Source organism: Ovis canadensis, chromosome 1 (assembly GCF_042477335.2).
Source record: "Ovis canadensis isolate MfBH-ARS-UI-01 breed Bighorn chromosome 1, ARS-UI_OviCan_v2, whole genome shotgun sequence".
Taxonomy (NCBI): domain Eukaryota; kingdom Metazoa; phylum Chordata; class Mammalia; order Artiodactyla; family Bovidae; genus Ovis; species Ovis canadensis.
Window position 1 is genome coordinate 117,807,707 of NC_091245.1, and position 25,478 is coordinate 117,833,184.

Below are 25,478 nucleotides of genomic sequence, written 5' to 3' on the forward strand. Positions count from 1 at the left end.
AAGGAAACAAGAGGGTACCAGCTGTTTCATCAGATGAGGAATGGTTGAAAAAACTAGGAATTCTTAACCTATTAAAGAGAAGGTTTGAATGGTAAGTAATAGTTTGAGACATGCTGTCATCTGTGAGATACTGGCTTCATTCTGAATGATCTAAGGGGAGTAGGGTAGAATCCTGAGTAGAAACTTCAACATCGGAAGGGCCTTTCTTACAGTCAGCACTATCCAAAGAAGGGGTCTGTTGCCTATGGAAGCCAAGGATTCCCCATCATTGAGCATTCAGGCATGGTTTGGCTAACTATTAATACTTGGTCAGGATGTTGTGGAAGAGGGTTAAGTACCAGGTGGTGACTGTCTTGGTGACTTTCAAGGCCTCTTCCAATTAAGAATTCTTTGTTTTCTACCTTCCTTTGGCAAAATCTCTACTGAATTTCTATAAGATTTGTCAAGTTCCCCTCTGGGAGGGAAGTGGGAGGTCAAAGCTGACCCTGTTAAACATACTCTGGGCACCTGTGTCTGTTTTTTTAGAAAGAGTTTCCAGAGTAGAAGGATTTTTCCCTTCTTGTGCTTATACTAATTTTTATTCTTGTATTCATGTCTGACTTGCCAGGTGCTTGCTTAGAAAAACCAAAGACAGTATGATGGAGAATTCTGTTCTCAAAAAATGGATTCCAAATGAATTAAGTTGTTCTGTGTTGGGGGAGGGGGGTTTGTTCAAGTGCATAGGGGCGTATACATTGCCTGGATCTTTTTGAGCTGGAATATAGGTCTTTCCATGAAAAGTTTTGCTCTGTGTATAAGGGGATGGGAGGAACATAATGAAGGATAAGAGTGTGGGGAGGAGACTGTGGACACACTCAGAAAGAGAACTGAAGAAACTCTACGTGACTGGGCAGGGAGTTGGGCTGACAGTTCTGCTATTTGGCATCTTTCCTAATTGAGCAGAAGAGAGCCGCCCTCAGACTCAGGGGGCTCACCATGGGCCCCTCTGACGTCATCTGGTGGGCTGGGAATCATTTCTGAAATAGTGTAACCACACATGTGCAGACTATTATGTCTGATTACATAAACCTACCACAAAAACTGGGCTGGAAAATGCCACTTGAAAGAGTCTCATTTTGCATTAATTTTTTTCCCCTGTGAACTGTGTTTATTTTATTTCAGGGTCTTTAGTACACGGGGTAAATGAATCAAAGGCTGATCATAATATGGTCTGTTCTTTTGGTATCAATTTTAAGCTGTGTCACCTGCAGGAGACTAAGCTTGTCAGGGCTATTTTTGGAGCGTGGTATTAGATGCCGAGACATGTGTAGGTACAGAGAGGGGTACTGGCTGCTAGGAGGAGAGAGAGAGAGAGAGAGAAAGGAGTGAAATGAGAAGAGACAAGGACAGGAATGAAAGATTTGAGCCAAGAAATAAAAATAAACAATTCCAAAACCCAAGGAGGCAATGGAATTCCCAGCTGGGCTCTGGATTGTGTTTCACTCAGTGGAGGACGTTTTCTGGGCAGCCTTTATCTGCTCTCCTGACTAGGTTTTTACAGCACCCACATCTTATCCAACCAGCGTCTATTTTAAACCTCATGGAGTTCAGACCACTTGCATTAACTCAGCCCATGTTCAGTGGGGTCACAATGTGTAGTGGCAAGAACCCTACGCTGGAAGTTGAGAGACTCTGGTCCTTGTTTTTCTCATGTGTCCATGGGCAGGCATCAAACCTTGCCTTTTATAAAATGGGGGTAGTGTTTCCCACTCTTAATATCTTCATGGCTGCTTTAGGGGAAATGAGAAAATAGGTAGGAAAGGGCTTGGCAAAGCATCAGTTGTTCCACATGAGTGCAGATGAAATGTTGTAAGTGATAACTTTCTAATTTGACCCTTTTCCTCCGTGTGAGCAGTTTTCCCAGTAGGTAGTTCCTAGTGAAGATAGGTTAGGACACAGGTGTCATATTTTTTTCCTCTTCTGATGGAAAGGTATGCTTTTGAAAAGGATACAGAGTTATACAAGGCTTAAGGACCCCCTTCCTTAGCCATGGTGAGTGTTAAATTATAGCTCCTTAAGTGCTTTGTGTTCCCAAATGACAACGGGCAATGCTTACTGGGCTTAGAGTGGTTCTAAGAGATGGAGGGAGATTATTGCACTCCTCCGTCCATCAGACAGACTGAAAGATCACTTAGCTCTCAAAACCACTCTTTCCTTTTCTTTCCCATGGCCACCATTCTTCTTCTAGAATATTTCTTAATTATCATTACTGCCTTCAGTATTGCCAAGAAATCATGAGCACCTCTCTATTGCCTGCCTAAGAAAGTGCAGTCCCTGAGTCTGACATTCAGAATCCTCCACGCGCTGGCCCTATCTACCTATCCATCCCCCTCATCCTGTCATCCAATAATCTTTGGATGCCAAGCAATGTGGTCAGCTCACCTTTACCTGGCTACACACATCCCCCAACCTTGACACCTATGTGTCATCTATGGAAATATCCTTTCTTCCTATATTACCTTCCGTTTCCCACCCACTCCCCCACATCCCACTGACTGCCCCACACCTAGCTCCTCCTTCCTGTTTGTCTTCTTAACACTCCTTCCCCTCTTCTCTCTATCATATATACACATTCCCTTGCATTACAGATATGTGCACAGACACACTTCACACTCTGTATTTCATTCCCAAATACATGTATATATTAGTTGCTCAAAACATGTTTGTTGAATGAATAAATCAGATAGAAGGAGACAAGTTACCAGTGAATTTTAAAATGCCACATTTTACATACAGCTGTAAAGGATCCAGTAATAACTTTCCCCTTAAATGACTTACTAACTCACACTAGGTTCTCTTTTTAACTCAAAAAGCTTTTTAAGTATTCCTTTTTGGAGAAACTTATTGACCAAGGCAAATTCTCTGAGAATAAGAGTCAGATGAGCATTAAATAAATTAAGCTGTACAGTGATGATATGTTCAAGTGAATTATCACTTTGAATTCCTTAATGCTATCTTTCCTAAAAGAATCCCCTTACCAAAACCTGTTTGTGGGGTAGCCATCCACATAGCAAGAGAATATCTTTTCTTTTTTAAAAAAATTTATTGAACTGTAGTTGATTTACAGTATTGCCTTAATTTCTTCTGTACAGCAAAGTGACTCAATTATACATATATATACACACACATTCTTCGTCATATTCTTTTCCATTATGGCTTGTCACAGGATGTGGAATACAGTTCCTTGTGTTATACAGTAGGACCTTGTTGTATATCTGTCCTATATATAATAGTTTGCATCTGCTAATCCCAAACTCCCAGTCCTTCCTTCCCCTCCACCCAGTCCCCCTTGGCAACCACAAGTCTGGAGAACATCGGTTTTTATGGGGTTCTCAATGCTGTCTCTACCAGACTTTGGACCAGAACCTGTACTAACAGGTGAAAGGTGGCAGCAACTTGAAGTCAGGAAACTTGGATTCTTCTTGTGGCTTTTCTTCTGGCAAGTCTCTTTGTCTCTATTTCATTCATCTGTCAAATTTTCCCAATGAATAAGCTCTAAGGTCCTTTCTGCTGCTGCTGCTAAGTGGCCTCAGTTGTGTCTGGCTCTGTGCGAGCCCATAGACGGCAGCCCACCAGGCTCCCCCGTCCCTGGGATTCTCCAGGCAAGAACACTGGAGTGGGTTGCCATTTCCTTCTCCAATGCATGAAAGTGAAAAGTGAAAGGGAAGTCGCTCAGTCGTGTCTGACTCTTAGCGACCCCATGGACTGCAGCCCACCAGGCTCCTCCATCCGTGGTGTTTTCCAGGCAAGAATACTGGAGTGGGGTGCCATTGCCTTCTCCAAAGGTCCTTTCAGCTTAGTTAATTCTGGAGTCCTACAAGTATGTTTTTTGATTTCTACTGTTCACTCCAGAGACACCAGACTCAACCGTAAGCTCCTCTCGCCGGACAACTTTTCCATTTGAGTTAGCCTCCACCATGCTTTCTCACTGCTCCATCACTTACCCCTCTGATTGGATCTTAAGGGAAGGAGAAAGCTTGCCCATGTGAACTTCTCCCTTTGAATTCAGAGATTTGTAGTGACAGAAAGCATTCAGTTGTTAGAGTGAAATGATTTATTTTTAATTATTTTAGAATGTGACTTAAGTAAGTTCACTCCAGTCCCCTCTTAAATATTGATAGATAACCAATGTAAGAGTTTTCTTACTCAAAAGATGAAGTGAAAATGGAAATAAAGTGTTGGTATTCTCTCTATAAAGGCAGAGTGCCATTAACATCAGTTGATGACAGAAAAATCTCATTGATTTTACTTTGTGATAATTATAGTAGTGGAAAAATAGCGATGAGGCTTTGATCTTTGTAAACCATAACTTACGTGTTTTTATTTTTGTTTTTGCTTTGTCCCACGTTAGGCAAAGGGACAAAAGGCCATTTACGAAGAAAATAAATAAAAAGTAGAAATTGGGGCAAAAAATAGTGAACTATTTTAGTGAACATGTTTCAGGCATTTGGATATCACAGAGGTTACTTGGTAATACTTGGCCACATGCCATCATTTTAATTTTTTCTTAACTGCTTCTGAGAGACCTCCTTCCAGTTAAAGTATATGAGATGTTGCCACATGTGGAATTGTAGGGAATTGTGGGGAATGAGAATGATAATTAAAATCATATACAGATCTTTAAAAACTCACTTTAATTATATGAAGTCTTAATTGTTATACTGAACCAAATGTGAATTTTGAAGATATTAAAACATTCAGATGTGGCCCCAGTTAGTTGCCTTTGGGCTCCTCTGGTCCTATGGATAGGTAGCAGTGAACAGCCCCAGGCTAGGGGGTAAAGTGAGGACAGGCTTGAACATAGTGAACCAGTATCTGCACAGTTGAAGGCAGGGGTACAGAGCTGATGGACTCCTGCCTTCCAGAAGCCTACAGCCTGGTTCTCCCTGATGACAGAGCCAAAAGGAAACAGAGTAAGTCCCTTTAGCTTCTTACATGTTGTGGCCTTTAAGCCTCAATAGTGTATCAACTGAGCATTTGAGACCAGAAAAGTATTCTGTTTGAGTCCACAATATTTGAAGCAAAAAGAAAAAAACCCCAATATTGTAATTTCATATGTAATCCATTGGTTTTCCTCAGCTGCCAGGTAAAAGTCCTTATAGGTGTAAGAGATGAATGAGGCCAGATCATTCAGTGGCATACAGTGGCATATTCATATATTTATTCATTCATTTACTCATATATTCATTCAATAAATATATCATCGATAGCATTTTTGACCTAAGGGAATGAGGCTACTTCATAATATATTCAGGTCAAGTTGGAGACCCTGATGCCAATCAGGATGTATTTTAACTTTCAGTCTCACACAACACTTTATTTGAGATTAGGCTTCCTGTTCTTGGAGTACTAGGTAAGACAAGGGAACCAATAAATTCTGTAGTTTAGGAGGGGATTTGAAATTAAGTTATAAAGCAAAAGAGGGGAATTCAAGACCAACTAGCAATAGTTTGAGAAATCTACTCCTCTACTGACAAAAATGTCATGCCATGGAGCTATGATAAAGTAAGTATCCTTTTGTGGAGATGACTTTCTCTTTAGAAGGAGAAGTAGTCACAAAGAATTTTGTTGATCTCAAACCTAGTGATACAGTCACTCCAAACATGATCACATTTAAAGTGTATGTGGGGAGATGTGTGTATGTATCTTTCATTTCTGCTACTTCTGCCTGTGTGACTGGACAAGTCACTTTCTCTTGATAGGATTCAGTTTCCTGAACTCTAGAAAGGATAGTTGAGCTGAATGATGTCAAAGGCCTCTTCCAGTATCCCTGTTCTTACAAGCATGATGTTTTTCCATTCCTAAGAAAATATGGGAGGAAAGGAAATATACTTAAAAGCTATAAGGAAAAGATAAATTTGTATTTTGGGGAAGAGTGTCATCTATGATATAACAATGGTACCATGCTATTTTCACTGAAATTGATATGTTACATCATCCTGCCCATTTGGGCCCACATGTGTCCCTGGACAGTCATGCTATCCTTGGGCTAGGACCAGGTTAGTTGTTCCAGATTCAAGTCTCCCCTGCCTTCTGCTCTATAAAGAAAAAAGTTACAACCTCCAAAGGGCAGTTTGTTTTTGTGGTTGCTCCTGAAGGTGGCATAGCCCCTTAGACCTAAGTGAATATTAAGCTAATTAAATTGGCTGAATTCAGTTGTGGGAAAAGTTAGTATTAGTTTCAGAAGATGGCCCCCTTGCCTTCTGGGAAAGAGTTTCATGTTCTTAGACAAACTTATTTTTAGATAAAATATTAGACCTCTTTTAAAGAAAATACAATTGTTCTTTTTTTCCTTTTCTATTTTTTTTTTTAATTTTTATTTTTACTATATTTTACTTTACAATACTGTATTGGTTTTGCCATACATTGACATGAATCTGCCACGGATGTACAAGAGTTCCCAATCCTGAACCCCTCTCCCACCTCCCACCCCATATCATCTCTCTGGATCATCCCCGTGCACCATCCCCAAGCATCCCGTATCCTGTATCGAACATAGACTGGCGATTTGCTTCTTACATGATAGTATACATGTTTCAATGCCATTCTCCCTAATCATCCCACCCTTTCCCTCTCCCACCGAGTCCAAAAGTCCGTTTTATACATCTGTGTCTCTTTTGGTGTCTCACATACAGGGTTATCATTACCATCTTTCTAAATTCCATATATATGTGTTAATATACTGTATTGGTGTTTTTCTTTCTGGCTTGCTTCACTCTGTATAATCAGCTCCAGTTTCATCCATCTCATGAGAACTGATTCAAATGTATTCTTTTTAATGGCTGAGTAATAATCCATTGTGTATATGTACCACAGCTTTCTTATCCATTCATCTGCTGATGGACATCTAGGTTGCTTCCATGTCCTGGCTATTATAAACAGTGCTGTGATGAACATTGGGGTACATGTGTCTCTTTCAATTCTGGTTTCCTCAGTGTGTATGCCCAGTAGTGGGATTACTGGGTCATAAGGCAGTTCTATTTGCAATTTTTTAAGGAATCTCCACACTGTTCTCCATAGTGGCTGTACGAGTTTGCATTCCCACCAACAGTGTAAGAGGGTTCCCTTTTCTCCACACCCTCTCCAGCATATATTGCTTGCAGACTTTTGGATTGCAGCCATTCTGACTGGTGTGAAATGGTACCTCATTGTGGCCTTGATTTGCATTTCTCTAATAATGAGTGATGTTGAGCATCTTTTCATGTGTTTGTTAGCCATCCGTATGTCTTCTTTGGAGAAATGTCTATTTAGTTCTTTGGCCCATTTTTTGATTGGGTTGTTTATTTTTCTGAAATGGAGCTGCATAAGTTGCTTGTATATTTTTGAGATTAGTTGTTTGTCAGTTGCTTCATTTGCTATTATTTTCTCCCATTCCGAAGGCAGAAATATAGATCAGTGGAACAAAATAGAAAGCCCAGAGATAATCCACACACCTATGGACACCTTATCTTCGACAAAGGAGGCAAGAATATACAATGGAGTAAAGACAATCTCTTTAACAAGTGGTGCTGGGAAAACTGGTCAAACACTTGTAAAAGAATGAAACTAGATCACTTTCTAACACCACACACAAAAATAAACTCAAAATGGAGTAAAGATCTAAACCTAAGACCAGAAACTATAAAACTCCTAGGGGAGAATATAGGCAAAACACTCTCCGACATAAATCACAGCAGGATCCTCTATGATCCACCTCCCAGAATATTGGAAATAAAAGCAAAAATAAATAAATGGGATCTAATTAAAATTAAAAGCTTCTGCACAACAAAGGAAACTATAAGCAATTGTTATTTTAAAATTTAGTACATTTAAAAAAATCTCTATCTCTGGCTCTAATTGAGTTTAGGGAAATTCTCTTCTATGTCTTTAAATATTCTCCAGTTTCACAGAAATATAATGCAGAAGGCATGACTGACTGAGTCAGAAGCAACTAACCAAATAAGTAAATGAATAAATGCTTTATTCAACAGATTTATTAAGAACCTTCTGATACCCAGTGCCAGGAACGCAAATATCAATAGGACATGGTTCTTGTACTCTGTAAAGTCACAGAAAGCTAGAAGGACTGGGAGTTTCCTGGTATAGTCCCCAACTTCTCTGAAAGGGAAGGACTGTGGCACCAAATATCATCAATGTAATATTATTTTTGAAGAATTTGGGGAATGGCCATCATAAAAGGTACTTACATATATATAATATTCCTATCAACTAAAAATATATGCTTATAAACATGGATTGACTTTGCCATTCATTTATAGATTTGCAAGGTGACTCTGCCAAAAGTTGTGCTTTCCAAAGGAACTTTTTTACACAGGTGGAAATTTCCCTGATGTCCTATAAGTTAACCATTAGCCACACGTGGTTGTTAAGTACTTGAAATGTGGCTAGTGTGACTAAGAAAATGAATTTCTTAATTGTGTCTAATTTGATGGCTGGTGGCTGCCGTGTTGGACAGAGCAATTTTAGATGCTCTGCTAGTTACTAAAAGTGGCACAATAGTGTTCACGCTGTGAAACAATAGACTTCCTAACACAGAACACAGAAAGGCATGCTTTCTGCTTAAATAAGCCTTTCCTTGTATAAATTGAACTCTATTAAAAGTTAACCATATGCAAGAAGTTAACTCAGATTAGTGTAATAATGTGCTTTAAACAATGAAATAATTGTAAGAAGGAAGATTGAAAATACAAATACATAAATACCAACATTTAGTATGGTTCTATTCGCAGCAATTTCCAACTCTGTCCACTCCTAATCATCTAATCTAATAATTTTCCAAGCTTAAGTTAGACATGTCTTTGAATTCATCTTGATTTAAGCCTTTCTTCTGGTAAAGCATCTGCCTGCAGTGCGGGAGACTGGGGTTCGATTCCTGGGTCGAGAAGATCCCCTGGAGAAGGAAATGGCAATCCACTCCAGCACTGTTGCCTGGAAAATCCCATGGACAGAGGAGCCTGATAGGCTACAGTCCGTGGGGTCGCAAAGAGTCGGACACGACTGAGCGACTTCACTTTCACTAAAATCCCTTTGGGAATTAGGGCCAGTTTCTGTTTTGGACCTCTCAGATGACCAGTCTTTGCTGGCAGCCTCTGCTTAGATGTTCCTTGCTCCCAAGTCAGCATCCTTTGCAGCACCTGGAAGCTTGAGACCAGTGAAGAATCTCAAGCCTCACCCAAACTCTTAAATCAGATTTCACATGTTAACCGGGTCCCATGGTGATTCCTAAGCACATTGAGTTTGAGAAGCTCTGTTCTAGTGGGTAAAGCCTTTCAACACTGCCTAAGACTTCCCTAAGAAAAGGAATTATGTAGCTGTCTTTGCATTAAAGATTCTTTTTTTTTAATTTTTCCAGTTTTATTTTGAAAATTTCCAACATATAGAAAATTTAGAAGAATTTTATAGCAAAACTTACCTGTATACCTACCACCTAGATGCCGTCGTTAATGTTTTACTCCACTGGCCTCATCATACATCCTTCTTTCATGTCTGTTTCCTTCTGCCTATCTGTCAGGCCATCTTTTTTTTCTTTTTTGGGTGCATTTCAAAGACAACAGTGCACTTTCACCTAAATAAATGCTACTGGTATGTATATCATTTACTGGAGTTTAATATTTGTTTTTGTTTTTTTTTCTCTTCTGAGGTAAAATTTTACACAATTAAATGTGAAAAACAGCCTATATTCTCTAAGTTTTGACAAATGAAATACACTTGCATCTAAATTTCTTACCTTTCCCTTTCTTGGGTCTACCCCTTTCTCATAGTTTATAAAACAATCAAAAAAGAAGCAAAGGGAAGCATGGACTGAGCACCAAGTTATCCACAGAAGAGCCTGTTCTTTTCCAGCCTGTCAGATGTTCCCCTCCTCTTTCCAGCCCTAGCTACTTCCCACCCCTTCACTCTGTCTCATACTCAAACAGGCCCATTTAAAATGGAATGAGATGGTTTATTCTACATTTGCTTTAGGTTCTGACTTGATGTGCCTGCTTTTAAGGCTTTTAAGACTTACAGCCCTCTTCCATACTAAGAACTTTCGAAATATATAGACGTAGAGACTAATGATGTTTGGAAGTTAAATTATAATATGATTTCCTCACTTGTAAGAAATTACATTTCTCCTCGTTTAATCTTTTGCCATTTCTTCCCCTTTCTTCTCTAATGTCTTTTAGTTTGAAGTCAAATTTATTTTCTGAAACCTCCCCCAAACTTCTGTGAGCTTATTAGTTTCTCAAACTCACACACCCATCTAAAATCATGCTCTATTTCTCCTTCAGGAATTGATCTAGCCTGGGAGTGTGTAAGTCAGGCTCAGGCAACCTGTGGACCTAGAGGATGCTCTAACAGTAAGAGAATGAGGTTCTGATGAGGGAAGTTTCTCCCTCTCTCATCAGAACTCAGGATATAGGGACCCAGCATAACAACTGAAGGTTCTGTGCCTTTTTAGAGGCGTAGAAGAACAAAAGCACAATTAATTACATGCTTAATGTTCTGGGGATAACTTGAGCCTCCACCAATATCCAAGAATATTAATATCTAAGAATACTAACTCATAATATCTATTGAGTGCCCTATGACAACCCACTCCAGTTTTCTTAGGGGCTTTTCTGGTAAAGAACCTGGGCTCAGACGATAAAAAATCTGCCTGCAGTGCAAGAGACCTGGGTTCATTCCCCTATTAGGGAAGATTCCCTGGAGAAGGGAATGGCTATCCTCTCCAGCAATATTCTTGTCTGGAGAATTCCATAGACAGAGGAGCCTGTCCATGGGGTCACAAAGAATCAGACACAATGGAGAGACTAACACTTTCAGTTTTTCAGTTTAGACCAATGTCTTTATAAACATTCTCATCTCCATTTTAGAGACGAGAAAATGGAGACTCAAAGAGGTTAAGTGGTTTGCCCAAGATCAAACTGCTAGTCAGTGACTGAGCCAGGGTGTGGACCGAAGATGGTCTAACTACAAAGCTTCTGTTCTTCCCCTTTATCCAGACCGACCTTTGAAACCCTAGTCCTTAAATGCTTAATTGAGGTGCCAAGAACCATACAGTAAGAGAATCCATTATGTTTCCTGATAATTTATATTTTGGGGCCAGGCTGAGGTGGGAAAGAGCTGTAAGAACTCAGTTATGACTATTCTGTTATATATCTTATCAGGGTAGGTAGCATCTAGAAGGCTTAAGATTGATTAGTTCTTTTTAAAAATAAATCTAAAAATTATATAGAAAGTCCTTACCTGGATACAGCTTACTCTATAGCATACTGTGTCATATTTGGTTAGCTAGCTTAGCCAGGGATCCGGTTATCATACCCAAGATGGAAGATGAGCATTGAGGAAACTGGGGCACTAACTATGGAAGTAACAGTTTTTCTAGATCAATAGAAAAGATAAAGAGGGAGCCACCCTGCTTCATAGGGCCAAGTGTCCCTCTTTGTCAACACTTAATACTTGGCATTTTTAATAATTGAAATGAGTAAAAATTTTCAAAAATAAGTTAAATGAATAAGTGCAACAAAGTACATGGGTAACAAGGATAACAAGCTTTATTCATCTATGGATGAATGAGGCTAAAAAATAGAAGAAAATAATGGCAAGTTATAAAGATCCAGGAAACAAGAGAAACATAATTAAGAAGAAAGTAGGCAATGAAAGGATAAAAATGGCAAGAGATGGAGAAAATTGCATGTGAAATGGCAAAATGAAGGTTTCAGGCAATTATGATACACAAGCAGTTAAAGAGAACAATTAAAACGTAAAATAAGCAAGAATGAGTGGTTGAAATAAATAGCATCCACTGAGAACATACTTACAAAAATTATAAAACAGATCAAGTAGTAATAAAATAAGGAAGTAGTATAAAGCAGTAAATTAAAGAACAATTAAAAATCAATAAGAAGAGAAAATTAACAGACTAAAATAACATTTAATAATTGTATTAATAACTAACACTTATTGACTTCTTCCCATGTGTTAGGCATTTTAAATGCATTAGCTTATTTAATTCAAGCTTATTAAAATAATTAGGATATTTTAAAAATGTAAAACAAAAAAAGTTTAGAGGATGGTAAAATCAAGTATCTCAACAACAGCAACAAAAATCTAAAGGTTGAAGAAACATGCCTACAGGTGTCAGTTTTCATTCTTTGTCTAGTTTAATTGTTTTTTTGCTGCTGAAAGTCACCAAGTATCTGCCCTGGCACTTCTCCAGATCACATTCTAGAAGTGCCTGGGACTGTAAATTTTTATTTTTTATTTTTTTAACCCCCTTGTCCCTGTAAGCCTGGCCTTTCCAGGAAACAATTGCTGGTAGTTAAAATCCTCAAGCAGTAGAATCCATGGTCCAGAACCCGTGGCAAGGAGAAAGCATTCATAATCCTACTCAGTTTGCAGGGTTTAGATGAGGATTATCTTCTCCCAGAAGTTCTTTCTAGTTCCTACATAGTATTTACTTACTGCACTGGGCTTGGAATGGGAGTTCTGTTTTCTCTATTTTTAAAGAGACTCCAGAAATCTGGATTTGGGCATTATTTTCTCTATTTATTTTTTTCTTTAAATTTTCAATTTATATTGAAGTATAATTGATTAACAATGTTGTGTTAGTTTCAAGCATACAGCAAAGTGACTCAGTTATACACATACATGTATCTATTCTTTTTCAAGTTTTTTTTTTTCCCCCATTTACATTATTATAGATTATTAAGCAGAATTCCCTGTACTGTACAGGAGAGGCTTGTTTATCATTTTATTTTTTTAACTTTATATTTTATATTGGAAAATAGTCGATTCTTTACTTCCTTTCAGCCCTAGGTTTCTGAAGAGGATTCTAGTTTTGGATTTCAGCCTGCAGTCAGACCTGGTACATAGCAGTTCATAATGCCTGCTTTTTGCAGTGAACTACTTGAACCTATTGTCAAGAGGTTTTTCTTTACTTTTTTTCTTATTTTATTGTTTTAAATTAGTAACCAGCTTGTGGCTGGATTTTCTGTCTGTCTGGAACCGCTAAATGTTTTTGTGTTTGTGGTCCAGAGTCCTCCCTTTAGAGAATGGTTTTCCTTCTTTTTATTTCTATTTACCACATCCTTGTACCCATTTTTACCTCCAACTTACATGTATATCCTGTTACCCAATAATCTTTACGATTTCTCTTGAGAACTCTTTAAGGGGTGTGTTCAAAGACCAGATACCTGTTTCTGTTTCTTTTCCTCATACTTTTCTCTGGGGCAGGTGTTGTTTCTGAGGACTTGAGCTGAATCTGCAATTCCTTCATTTATTTATTTAGTCATTTATTCATTCATTCACTCTGTAGATCAGCAGGCATTTGCTTGGAATTTATTATTAACCAGTTATTGTTGTGGCATTGGGGCACAACAGAAAACATAAAGCAGATCAAGTGCTTCTTCTCAAGCAGCTCTCCATCTCGTCCAAGTTAATTGCTATGTTTAACCTCCTTCCTTTGACCCTATTTTTGTAGAATGGGAAAAACAACTGAGTAAGACTCTTCACAGGTAATTATATTTTGAGAGAGTCGTGAAATCACCTGCTAATGCTTTCTTCTCCAGGCAAAAGAGTCTCTCTTAACCTCTATCTTTTTTCCCCAGACCTAGATTAGACCATTAATTGCACTGGTCTTTTGTCCAATGAGCTCTAGAGGTTGGCCATGACCTTTCAAACATGGAAGATAAAGATCTAAATGAGATATGAACTTTCCTTCCTATGCTTTGTTTCAGTTTTACATTTACTTTTTTATTACCAATATTTAATATAGAAAATATAGAGAATGCAAGAAAATCACTGTTAACTTTGTGCTTGGCAGCCTCCTAGCATTTTGTGTGTAAGTATTGTTTTGTGTGGGTGTAGAAAAGTTAGGATCACATGGAACACATTTTGTAACCTGCTTATTTTACTAAAAATATATTATGAATATTTTCCATATCATTAAACATTCTTCTCAAACACAAGTTTAATAGCTGCATAAGAGCTTGTTACTGGGAAAGTCCATAATTTATTTAATCAGTCTCTACTGTAGAACATTTAAGCTTTTTTCTTTTTTTATCACTATTATTAATAACACCATGGTAAACATCATAGTATAGAAAATTCAGTGCATATTTTGCATTATTTCCTTGAACAAAGTCTATGAAATGGAGTTGCTGGATCAAAGGATATGAAAAAATCTAAGGCCTTTGTGATGTACTGTAAACTTTTCTCCTGGAAATGCCTATTAATTTATCATTCCCACAAGCATTTTTGATCCTTTCCATTTCCTCATATTCTCAGTAACAATGTGTTAGCAGTCTTTCAGTCTTTGTCAATTATCACATTATACAATGGCATCTCATTTTTAGATTAATTTAATTTGTATCTCTGATTTACTAATGAGATTGAACATTTTTCATCTGTTAGTCTTTTATATGCATTCTTAAAATGTTCATATTTTTCTTATTCATTTCTAAGAACTTACATAGTTCAGTTCAGTCACTCAGTTCAGTTTAGTCATGTCTGACTCTTTGCAACCCCATGGACTGCAGCACACCAGGCTTCCCTGTCCTTCACCAACTCCTGGAGCTTGCTCAAACTCATGTTCATCGAGTCGGTGATGCCATCCAACAATCTCATCCTCTGTCATCCCCTTCTCCTCCTGCCTTCGACCTTTCCCAGCATCAGAGTCTCTCCCAGTGAAGTCAGTTCTTCACATCAGGTGGCCAAATAATTGAAGTTTCAGCTTCAGCATCAGTCCTTCCAATGAATATTCAGGACTCATTTCCTTTAGGATTGACTTGTTTGATCTCCTTGCAGTCCAAGGCACTCTCAAGTCTTCTCCAACAAAACAATTCAAAAGCATCAATTCTTCAGCACTTAACTTTCTTTATGGTCCAACTCTCACATCCATACATAACTACTGGAAAAACCATAGCTTTCACTACAAGGACCTTTGTCAGCAAAGTAATGTCTCTGCTTTTTAATATGCTGTCTAGGTTGGATATAGCTTTTCTTCCAAGGAGCAAGCATCTTTTAATTTCATGACTGCAGTTACCATCTGCAGTGATTTTGGAGCCCAAGAAGATAAAGTCTGTCACTGTTTCCATTGTTTTTCCGTCTGTTTGCCATGAAGTGATGGGACCAGATACTATGATCTTTTGTTTTTTGAATGCTGAGCTTTAAGCTAGCTTTTTCACCCTCCCTTTTCACTTTCTTCAAGAGGCTCTTTAGATCCTCTTTGCTTTCTGCCATAAGGATGGGGTCATCTATATATATGAGATTAACTGTTACTTCTCCCAGCAATCTTGATTCCAGGTTGTGCTTCTTCCAGCCCAGCATTTCTCATAATGTATTCTGCATATAAGTTAAATAAGCAGGGTGACAGTATACAGCCTTGATGGACTCCTTCCCCAATATGGAACTAGTCTGTTATTCCATGTTCAGTTCTAACTGTTGCTTCTTGACCTGCATACAGATTTCTCAGGAGTCTGGTATTCCTGTCTCTTTAAGAATTTTCCATACTTTGTTGTCATCCACACAGTCAAAGGCTTTGGTGTAGTCAGTAGAGCAGAAGTAGATGTTTTCCTGGAACTCTCTTGCTTTTTCTGTGATCCAACAAATGTTGGCAGTTTGGTCTCTGGTTCCTCTGCTTTTTCTATATCTATGTTGAACACCTGATAGTTCTCAGTTCATATACTGTTGAAGTCTGGCTTGGAAAATTTTGAGCATTATTTTGCTAGCGTGTGAGATGAGTGCAATTGTATGGTAGTTTGAAGGTTCTTTGGCATTGCCTTTCTTTGTGATTAGGATGAAAACTGACCTTTTCCAGTCCAATGGCCACTGCTGAGTTTTTCAAATTTGCTGGTATATTCAGTGCAGCACTTTTAACAGCATCATCTTTCAGGATTTGAAATAGCTCAGCTGGAATTCCATCACCTCCTCTAGCTTTGTTCTTAGTGATGCTTCCTAAGGCCCACTTGATTTTGCATTTCAGGATGTCTGGCTATAGGTGAATGATCACACCATCATGGTTATCTGGGTCAAGACCTTTTCCGTGTAGTTTTTCTATGTATTCTTGCCAGCTCTTCTTAATCTCTTCTGCTTCTATTAGGTCCATACTGTTTCTCTCTTTTATTGTGCCCATCTTTGCATGAAATGTTCCCTTGGTATCTCTAATTATCTTGAAGAGATCTCTAGTCTTTCCCCGTTCTATTGTTTTCCTCTATTTATTTGTATTGATCGCTTAAGACTTTCTATTCTCTCCTTGCTATTCTTTGGAACTCTGCATTCAGATGGGTTTATCTTTCGTTTTCTCCTTTGCCTTTAGCTTCTCTTCTTTTCTCAGCTATTTGTAAGGCCTCCTCAGACAACCATTTGCCTTTCTTTTTCTTGGGGTTAGTCTTGGTCACCACCTCCTGTACAATGTTACGAACCTCTGTCCATAGTTCTTCAGGCACTCTTTATCTATCAGATCTAATCCCTTGAATCTGTTTGCCACTTCCACTGTATAATCGTAAGGGATTTGACTTAGGTCATATCTGAATGGTCTAGTGGTTTTCCCTACTTTCTTCAATTTAATTTGAATTTTGCAATAAGGAGTTCAAGATCTGAGCCATAGTCAACTCCCGATCTTGTTTTTGCTGACTGTATAGAGCTCCTCCATCTTTGGCTGCAAAGAATATAATCAATCTGATTTTGGTATTGACTATCTGGTGATATCCATGTGTAGAGTGTGTTGTTGGAAGAGGGTGTTTGCTATGATCAGTGCATTCTCCTGGCAAAACTCTGTTAGTCTTTGCCCTGCTTCAGCTTGTACTTCAAGGCCAAACTTGCCTGTTACTCCAGGTATCTCTTGACTTCCTACTTTTGCATTCTAGTCCCCTATGATGAAAAAGACAACTGTTTTTGGTGTTGGTTCTAGAATGTCTTGTAGGTCTTCATAGAACCATTCAACTTCAGCTTCTTCGGCATTAGTGGTTTGGGCATAGACTTGGATTGCTGTGATATTGAATGGTTTGCCATGGAAACGAACAGAGATCATTCTGTCGTTTTTGAGATTGCACCTAAATATTGCATTTCAGACTCTTCTGTTGACAATGAGGGCTATGCCATTTCTTCTAAGAGATTTTTGCCCACAGTAGTAGATGTAATGGTCATCTGAATTAAATTTGCCCATTTCCATCCATTTTAGCTCACTAATTTCTAAAATGTCGATGTTCACTCTTGCCATCTCGTTCCATTACTTCCAATTTACCTTGATTCATGGACCTGAGAGTCCAGGTTCCTGTGCAATATTGTTCTTTACAGCATTGGACTTTACTTCCATCTCCAGTCACATTCACCACTGCATGTTTTTTTCACTTTGGCTCCGTCTCTTCATTCTTTCTGGAGCTATTTCTCTACCCATCTCCAGTAGCATATTGGGCACCTACTGACCTTGAAAGTTCATCTTGCAGTGTCATATCTTTTTGCCTTTCATACTGTTCATGGGGTTCTCAAGGCAAGAATACTGAATTGGTTTGCCATTCTCTTCTCCAGTGGACCACATTTTGTCAGAACTCTCCACCATGACCCATCCATCTTGGGTGGCCCTACATGGCAGGGCTCATAGTTTCATTGAGTTAGACAAGGCTGTGATCCAAGTGATCGTTTGGTTAGGTTTCTGTGATTTTGGTTTTCATCCTGTCTGCCCTCTGATGGATAAGAATAAGAGACTTGTAGAAGCTTCCTGATGGGAGAGCCTGGCTGTGGGGGAATTTGGTTTTGTTCTGATGGGCAGGGCCATGCTCAATAAATCTTTAATGCAATTTTCTATTAATGGGCATGGCTGTGTTCCCTTTCTGTTGTTTGGCCTGAGGCCTAACTGTAGTAGGGGTAATGGCGGTAATGGCAACCTCCGTCAAAAGGACTTTTTCGTGCACTGTTTTATTCAGTGCCCCTGACCCCGCAGTAGACTGCTGTTGACCCACGCCTCTGCTGGAGACTCCTGCACACTCATAGGCAAGTCTGGCTCAGTCTCTTGTGTGGTCACTGCTCCTTTCTCCTGGGTCCTGGTGTGCATGAGGTTTTGTTTGTGCCCTCCAAGAGTCTGTTTCCCCAATTCTGTGGAAGTTCTGTAATCAAATCCCACTGGCCTCCAAAGTCAAGTTCCCTGGGAGTTTCAGTCCCTTTGCCAGATCCCCAGGTTGTGGGTCCTAAAACTTTCTTAACAGTATGAGAATTTCTTTGGTATAATTGTTCTGCAGTTTGTGGGTAGTCTGTTTGGTGACGCTGCTGCTGCTGCTGGCACTAAGTGGCTTCAGTCGTGTCCGACTCTGTGCAACCCCATAGATGGCAGCCCACCAGGCTCCCCCGTCCTTGGGAATGGGGGGTCTAATGGTGACCTCCTCCCAAGAGAGCTTATGCCACACGCTGTGTGTCCCAAGTCTGCTGCAGCCAGAACCCCTGTCTGCATGGCCTGCCACTACTCACCCATGCCTTCATAGGAGATACTCAAACACTCAGAGGCTTACATAACAAGGATATAATTCCATTTCTCACTCGGTCAGTATTTAGAAAATAGAGAAAATTTTGTTTCTCAACAGAGGAGGATGCATGAGGAATAAGGCCCCAGGTCTCATTCTGTCTGTTTCTGTGGAAAGTTCTTCAGAGTGAAAGCTGGATAGTTACCCTAGGAAAACTAAGTGATCTTAAAAGAAATCTGAATGCTGCAAACTGAATTAGCATGACATTTTCTGTATTTCTAGTGTATGGGAAAACTCAGGACTATAAAATAGAAATCAATAGTTGTCTAAAAGAACCTAGAGATACATTAGTCTGTCAAACTTTCCTTGAAGATTTATCCCATGTTTAGTATTCCCCTAAGAATTAGGAGTTGCCCAATAAGTCATTGACTAGTTTATAGCCAGGTGGAAGAAATAAAGCTACATATAATTTAAAAGCTTACTTATGACTTTAGCTAAACTTAAGTCTGAAAAATGGTCTTTTGAGTGACTAGATGTTTTCTCATATTTTGGAGCCTCTATCTGTCTCCTTGCATCTTCTTTTACCATCTGAAAGGCAGCACATTCTTCTAGATGATTGAATTTTGACATTTCACCATCATCAGTCCCCTTGTCTGCCTTTCTCATTCCCTGGCAGAACACATACAGAAAAGCCAAGTCAGACTCCTGAGCCTGCTGCACAGCTGGAAGATTTCCGCTGCACAGATTGCTGGGACAAATCTAAAAGGAAAAAGAAAAATTAAAATTTAAAAAACATCCCACTTTTATACTTGAATGAGAATCTCAGAATGAAAGAGATTATCTGCCAGCATCCACTGAAGATATCTGGGGTCGTGTCAAAATAATTCATTCTTGAATATGCAGTTTCCAAGCACTTGCTCTCATTTTGGAGGTAAATAGAATTCTCACAACAACAGGATCATCCCCTAAATAAAGCACAGTGGAGCCTCATTCCCCTTCCTAGCACATTGCCCTCAACATTCTCTGTCTGCCTTTCCCCTGCTACTTCCCAGCATCCCACCCTACCCCCATCCTTCTGTTAGCTGTAATGACCCTGCAAACACTAAATGGCATTTGAGTGCATTAAGCAGCAGACTCTCCGGTGACATGGCAATTATGGCTCTGAAATAGATTTGGTGCGTCACGGAAGATAAGGGTTTTGAAAGTTTCTGTTGTGATTATAGCCTGTAACTCCCACAAATAATAGGCTTCAAAATAAGAGGCTACCAACGGAGCCTTTGTGGCTTTGTCTCAGTGATGGCACGTAAATTGCTATTAATGTCCTAAGTGTACTTGAATATGCCAGTCTTTGGGATGTGAAGTTGGCTCGGTGTCTCTCTTTACGCAGCATGTCATTGTTGGTCTGATAATCTGGGGTAATTGCTGTCTCTTGGATGGTCAGGAAAGTGTAAGAGGCTTTAGCTTCCTGCGTGATGGTAAATATCCTCGAGGTTTACACCACGAGTTATGTGTGTTTCGTAGCGAGCCACCGTTTGTTGTTCAGGTGTGTATACAGTCCCTGTGAGTGCCCTGAGTAGATAACAGCCTTTCAACAAAGCCAGGGCAAAATCAAAGGTTATGAAAATAAAATGAAGAATCTGGGGCTGTTTGTATCAGCCAATCAGTTAATTTATACTGAGAGTTAAAAAAAAAAATCCTTCGTTTGAATTTTTCATATTTGGCTATATGAGTGAATATAATTATCTGTTGTCTTAATAGAGCTATACTTTTCCAGCATCTGCAGTATTTCTCTGTGTGTATGCACAGTTTTAGGTGCTATAAGTATTTTCTGAACATGTATTAGCTTTACATCAATATGATAAAGTGTGTGGAAGTTTTCCATGTTTCTGTACAGTTTGTAGATGTGTATAAGTGTGTGTGTGTGTGTGCTGGTTTTGTAGATCTGGGCGTAGAGGATGTTTATTCAGATATAAATATCTTTCTGCACAAAGACACTTCTATTTAGCTAAAGCAAGCTGAGCTTATTTTTCTTTGTCTCTAAAAAGTTAAATAAAATAAATTTGCAGTTTTCACTTCCTGTGTATACATTTAACCTAAGGATCCCCTAAGTCTGTGAGACATGGAAGTGTTGTATATAACTGTCTTATTTGCACTTCAAACAGAAACCCCAAAGCATCCCAGCCTTAAACTTGGAAATGTATACTACCTCATAGCCTGTGCAAGCTATGGAAGGTTCAATCCAGACCATCCTCTGTGTCTCAAGCGCCTTACGTGGCAGTGTTAATTCTGGGCCTTCACAACTGATGAATTAGAAAAGGGTGAAACTCGGGAGGTGCCAAAATAGATCTTGATCTGAGTTGACATACACGTCATTTCCGTCGTGTTTCGCTGGCTTCTGGCAGAATGGTGCACTGTAATGGTGCTGCAGTTTTGCAGTTGGCTTTTGATTGAGTGCCCTCGAGAGCATGCTGCAAAAGGTTAGACATAATGATTTGCACTAAAAGAGTTCACAATCATACCGAACAAACTTGGTTTGGGGTTCCCATCTTACTATACAGGTCTAAGCTCAGGAGCTGACATCACCAGTGGACGATATAATGTATAAACTAGAGAGATGGCAGGACACACGGTGCTTTCTCAGAAGTATGACCCCAGAAGAATAGAGTTTGTCTTGTTCAAAACCAAGTTTGTTAAGGTAGGTTGAGGCTTGGGAGTAGAAGGTATTAGAATCGCCTGAAAGACTTCTTTGAGGCTGGTCTTGTGGATCATAGGTTCTATCACCTTGAGAAACAGCACGAAGATTCCCCGAAGGTGAACTTAAGAGCGTGAGTCGTCTGCCTTCAGCCCTGAGATTGGTAGCAGCCATGCTCTACATGTAATACACCACAAGCTTTTGAAACTTGAAATGTCCAAAAGCTATGGCATATAGTGGTGATGAAGTTTGGCAGATTCTTGTTTCTGAGTCCTAGGTTTCTGACTTGAGAGGTAAGAATAGGAGTTTGCACTGACTTGTGTCCTATTATATATTCATCAAGCAAAGTAAGAGAATTACCATTAGGATTCCTGCAGAATTACAAAGTCAGCATGGGCACCAGCAGCCAGACAGACTTGTAGTCACAGGGATAGGCCCCAAAGGAAGCTTTCATTTTTCTATTCATTCAACTCAAGTATTTAATTGAGCAGCTGCATGGTCAGGCATGATCTTTGTCTTCTAATGGCTTGTGGTTAATGATTTATCATCTCTATGAGGATTAAAATCAAAGCCCTTCACTGTCCTGCGGACCTTGACATGAACAACCCATCCCATTCTCCAGCCCCACCCTGGTGCGCTCACCACTCTACTCCTCTGCCCCTCTCTTTCTGATCTTCTTCAAGTCCTCAGAGCCTTTGGACAGGTTTCTTCTTCTGCCTGGAGGGTTCTGTGTCCCGGCTCTCTACTTGTCTGTTTTCTGTTCACTTTTAGGTTGACTTTTCAGAAGCCCCAACCTCAGATCCCTGCTGTTCCCTCTCACAGCACTTATTACTACCTGGAATCTGTGTTCTTTTGACGATGTATTGAATGTCTTATTTCCCACAAGACAGCAAGCCTCATGAGAGCAGACACCACATCTTTTAAAAATGTGTTGTATCTATCATCGTATGCCTAGTACATAGTATGAGGTGGGCACTGAATGCTTATTTGTAGAACTTAAGAACTAAAGGATTGCAGTGAATAAGATCTGGTGCTTACATGGATATTCACATGAACAAGAGCTGCATGTGGTTAAATGCCAACATGAACAGTCAAAAAGTCAGTCATACTGGAATTTAGAGAAGTTGGTGAGGGTTCACCTTGCAGCAACTTGCAGAAAGAAGGCAGTGCTCAGGCCGGGCCATGAAAGAAGATATGCGTTCCTAGAGACCAGAGGAGGGGGCGGGCAAAGGCACAGAACCGCTCAGTTGGCTCCTCTATAGAGTAGGAAGCAGTCTCACTTTGGCGATGGGAACTCTATTATTTCTTCAGAGCCGCTCAGACTGCTAATGTTGGTTCTCTTCCAGGTTATTTGTTGTCTACCAGGAATGGCTGATGACACTGCTCATCTTTCTTAACTTGTAGATTTTCACAGCAAAATCTCAGGGCTCAAGAGGCTTTGGTGGGAATCAGACTAGCATGGGGTATGGAGGTGTCACTTGGATGTAAGGTCACCAGGGACTGACCTAGTGGTGAGTGGCAGTCAGAGAGGATACCCCCAACTGGCAGAGCGCCATGGAAACAGGAATCCTAAAGCCGGTGGCATGGGATAATTCAGGCAGAGGATTGACTGTGGGGAAATGTGATGAGGCAATTGGTAGGCTTAAGTTCCAGAGCAGGTTTTCATTTGCAAGAGCAAGTTACTTCCTCATTCTTTTTTTAATTGAAGTATAGCTGATTTACAGTGTTGTGTTAGTTTCAGATGTGTAGCAAAGTGATTTCATTATGTGTGTGTGTATATATATAATTTTTCAGATTCTTTTTCCGTATAACTTATTACAAAATATTGAGTATAGTTCTGTGTGCTATACAGTAGGTCCTTGTTGTTTATCTGTTTTATATATAGTAGTGTGTGTATCAGAGAAGGTGCTGGCACCCCACTCTAGTACTCTTGCCTGGAGAATCCCATGGACAGAGGAGCCTGGTGGTCTACAGTCCATGGGGTCGCTAAGAGTTGGACACGACTGAGCGACTTCACTTTCACTTTCCACTTTCATGCATTGGAGAAGGAAATGGCAACCCACTCCAGTGTTCTTGCCTGGAGAATCCCAGGGACAGGGGAGCCTGGTGGGCTGCCGTCTATGGGGTCGCACAGAGTCGGACACGACTGAAGCAACTTAGCAGCAGCAGCAGTGTGTGTATGTCACTGCTTCATTCTTAAATGAACTGCAATAAATAGGAAACTTAAGCAGAAGCTGATTAGCTTGATAGAGGTGGTCGCAGGTGCAAAAGGTCAAAGCAAGAAAAACAGCACAATTTTTCTGGCTAAACTAGGCTAGAATGCGAATTGATTGGCTGATAGTACATGTTCTTCCCAGATAGGGTTGCCCAGATTTACCAAATGAAAATACTGCATGGGACATACTCAGAGTAAAAAGTTATTTGCTGTTTATCTAAAATTCAAATTTAACAGAGCATCCTGCATTTTATCTGGCAACTCCATTCCCAGGTCCCAGGGTAGAAGCTGAAGCTGCATGTGGGTCTCAGGCCTGGAGAGGCTAGAGATGGGCAAACTCTACAGGCCACTTAGGGACTGTATCTGTTCTGTGCCTTTTTCTGATTCCCAGGATGCCTGAGATGACTAGGAGACCATAAGGTAGGACATTATCTTATTCCTTGTGCCTAGTGGAGAACACTCCTTGTTGAGATGGAATTGCAATAGGCAGGATCTAGTGTCTTTCTCAACGGCTCTCCCCCAAAAGAAAACAGAACAATATAAATATGAATCATAGTTATTTGTTTGGGAAAAGTATGAAGTGCCTGATCTCCTTGATGCCTACTTATTAGCAAGAGAAAAGTTCAATTTCTAGATGTCAAAGCTACCTGAACACTGGTGCTACCTCTGCTCTGCATCTTGAATAGTTTCTAGGTGTACACAGCTCTTTACACATAGTTAAACTTACCTGTGGAGGTACAGACACCCTGCTGTCTGTCCACACCCATGGTGGAGGATGGATGTTACAGTGCCTCTAAAGGTTTATTTACTTCTTAGGTTCCTCCAAGAGATCGTTATTAAAATCTGTACTGTGTCAAGCACTGTGGTAAGCACTTTAGAATCGAAGATAAACTTCATAGCCCTGTTCTCATGGTCTAGTAGGGGAGTGAGCCTTGTGAAAGGACAAATGCAGTATGGCATCACAGTTGCTGTGCAATTCCAGGGTACCTGCCAGGACTTGTAGGAAAAGGAGAAGTTGCCGGGGGTCAGTACAGGGGCAAGGATACTTAACCTCAATCTTGAGAAACAGTCAAGAAGCGAGTAGCACGAAAATAGATGAGTGGGGCACCACATTCAAGGGAAAGGAAACAGGCATGAAATGATAGCTCTGTTGTGGGAATGTCTAAGTAGACTGATATATTGGAATATTAAGCATGAGCATTGAGTTGGAGAGTCAGCAACATCAAGGACATGGTAGACCTAATAAGGACATTGAGCCTCACCTTGATACCAGTAGGAAGCCATTGAAGGTTTAAACAGAGAGGTGACATGATCAGAACTACATTTTTGAAAGATCATGCTGCTCGGGCAACTGGAGAGAGGATTGGAGGGGTGGCGGAATAGGCATGGATCTGTTTACTGTTGTGAAATTTCCCAGGGAAATTTTGAATCCTCTGTCCCCTGGGGGGCTTTCCAATAGCATCTTTTCATCCCAGAGCATTCGTTGGTAAGTGCTCATGGTATAATCTTGGGGAAAGTTGATGCATATTGGGAAAACGTAGTCCTATCTTGATGGACCAGTGTTGGATCTAGGGTATGACTCCATTGTATGAGCTGATGTCTCCCCTGATAAGTGGTGACTCTGTGTGTGTGTGTGTGTGTGTGTGTGTGGTGTGTGGGTGGGTGGGTGTGTGTAGAGGGGGTTGGGGGGGAGGGTGCATCCATGTCTCTGTTTTTCTTCCTGGCCGGCCCTAGCAGGGCCAGGGTGATTGCAGACCTGGAGTACGTCCACCTCCTCACCCACGCTGAAGGCATTGCTGTTGATGGCACTTGGCCCATATGCAGATCGAGCTCGCCTCGATGCTGACATCAGCCGGTTTGTGGCACCTCAGCGTATTTCTGGGTTGCAAATGAGAGTTTCTTAGTGCCAGACTCACTTGGGCTGTCACATCAGGTGATGAATTCTCTGCATCAACTGAGTGCTGCTAAGATAAGCTCAGAGGAAGAGCGGGAAAAAGAGGAGGATGGGACCAGTGGCTCTCAGCCCAACAGCCGCTACTCTGGGCTACCAGCAGTACTGGCTCCACAACAATGGGGGAGAGGCAGGTGGCCCTCT

General features: G+C 40.2%; 1 protein-coding gene across 11 annotated transcripts in view; it reads left to right on the forward strand.

The window, feature by feature from the left end:
- The window catches only part of PBX1 (PBX homeobox 1), a 337,025-nt gene that overhangs the window by 264,441 nt on the left and 47,106 nt on the right, over nucleotides 1-25,478 (forward strand). The window lies entirely within an intron of this gene.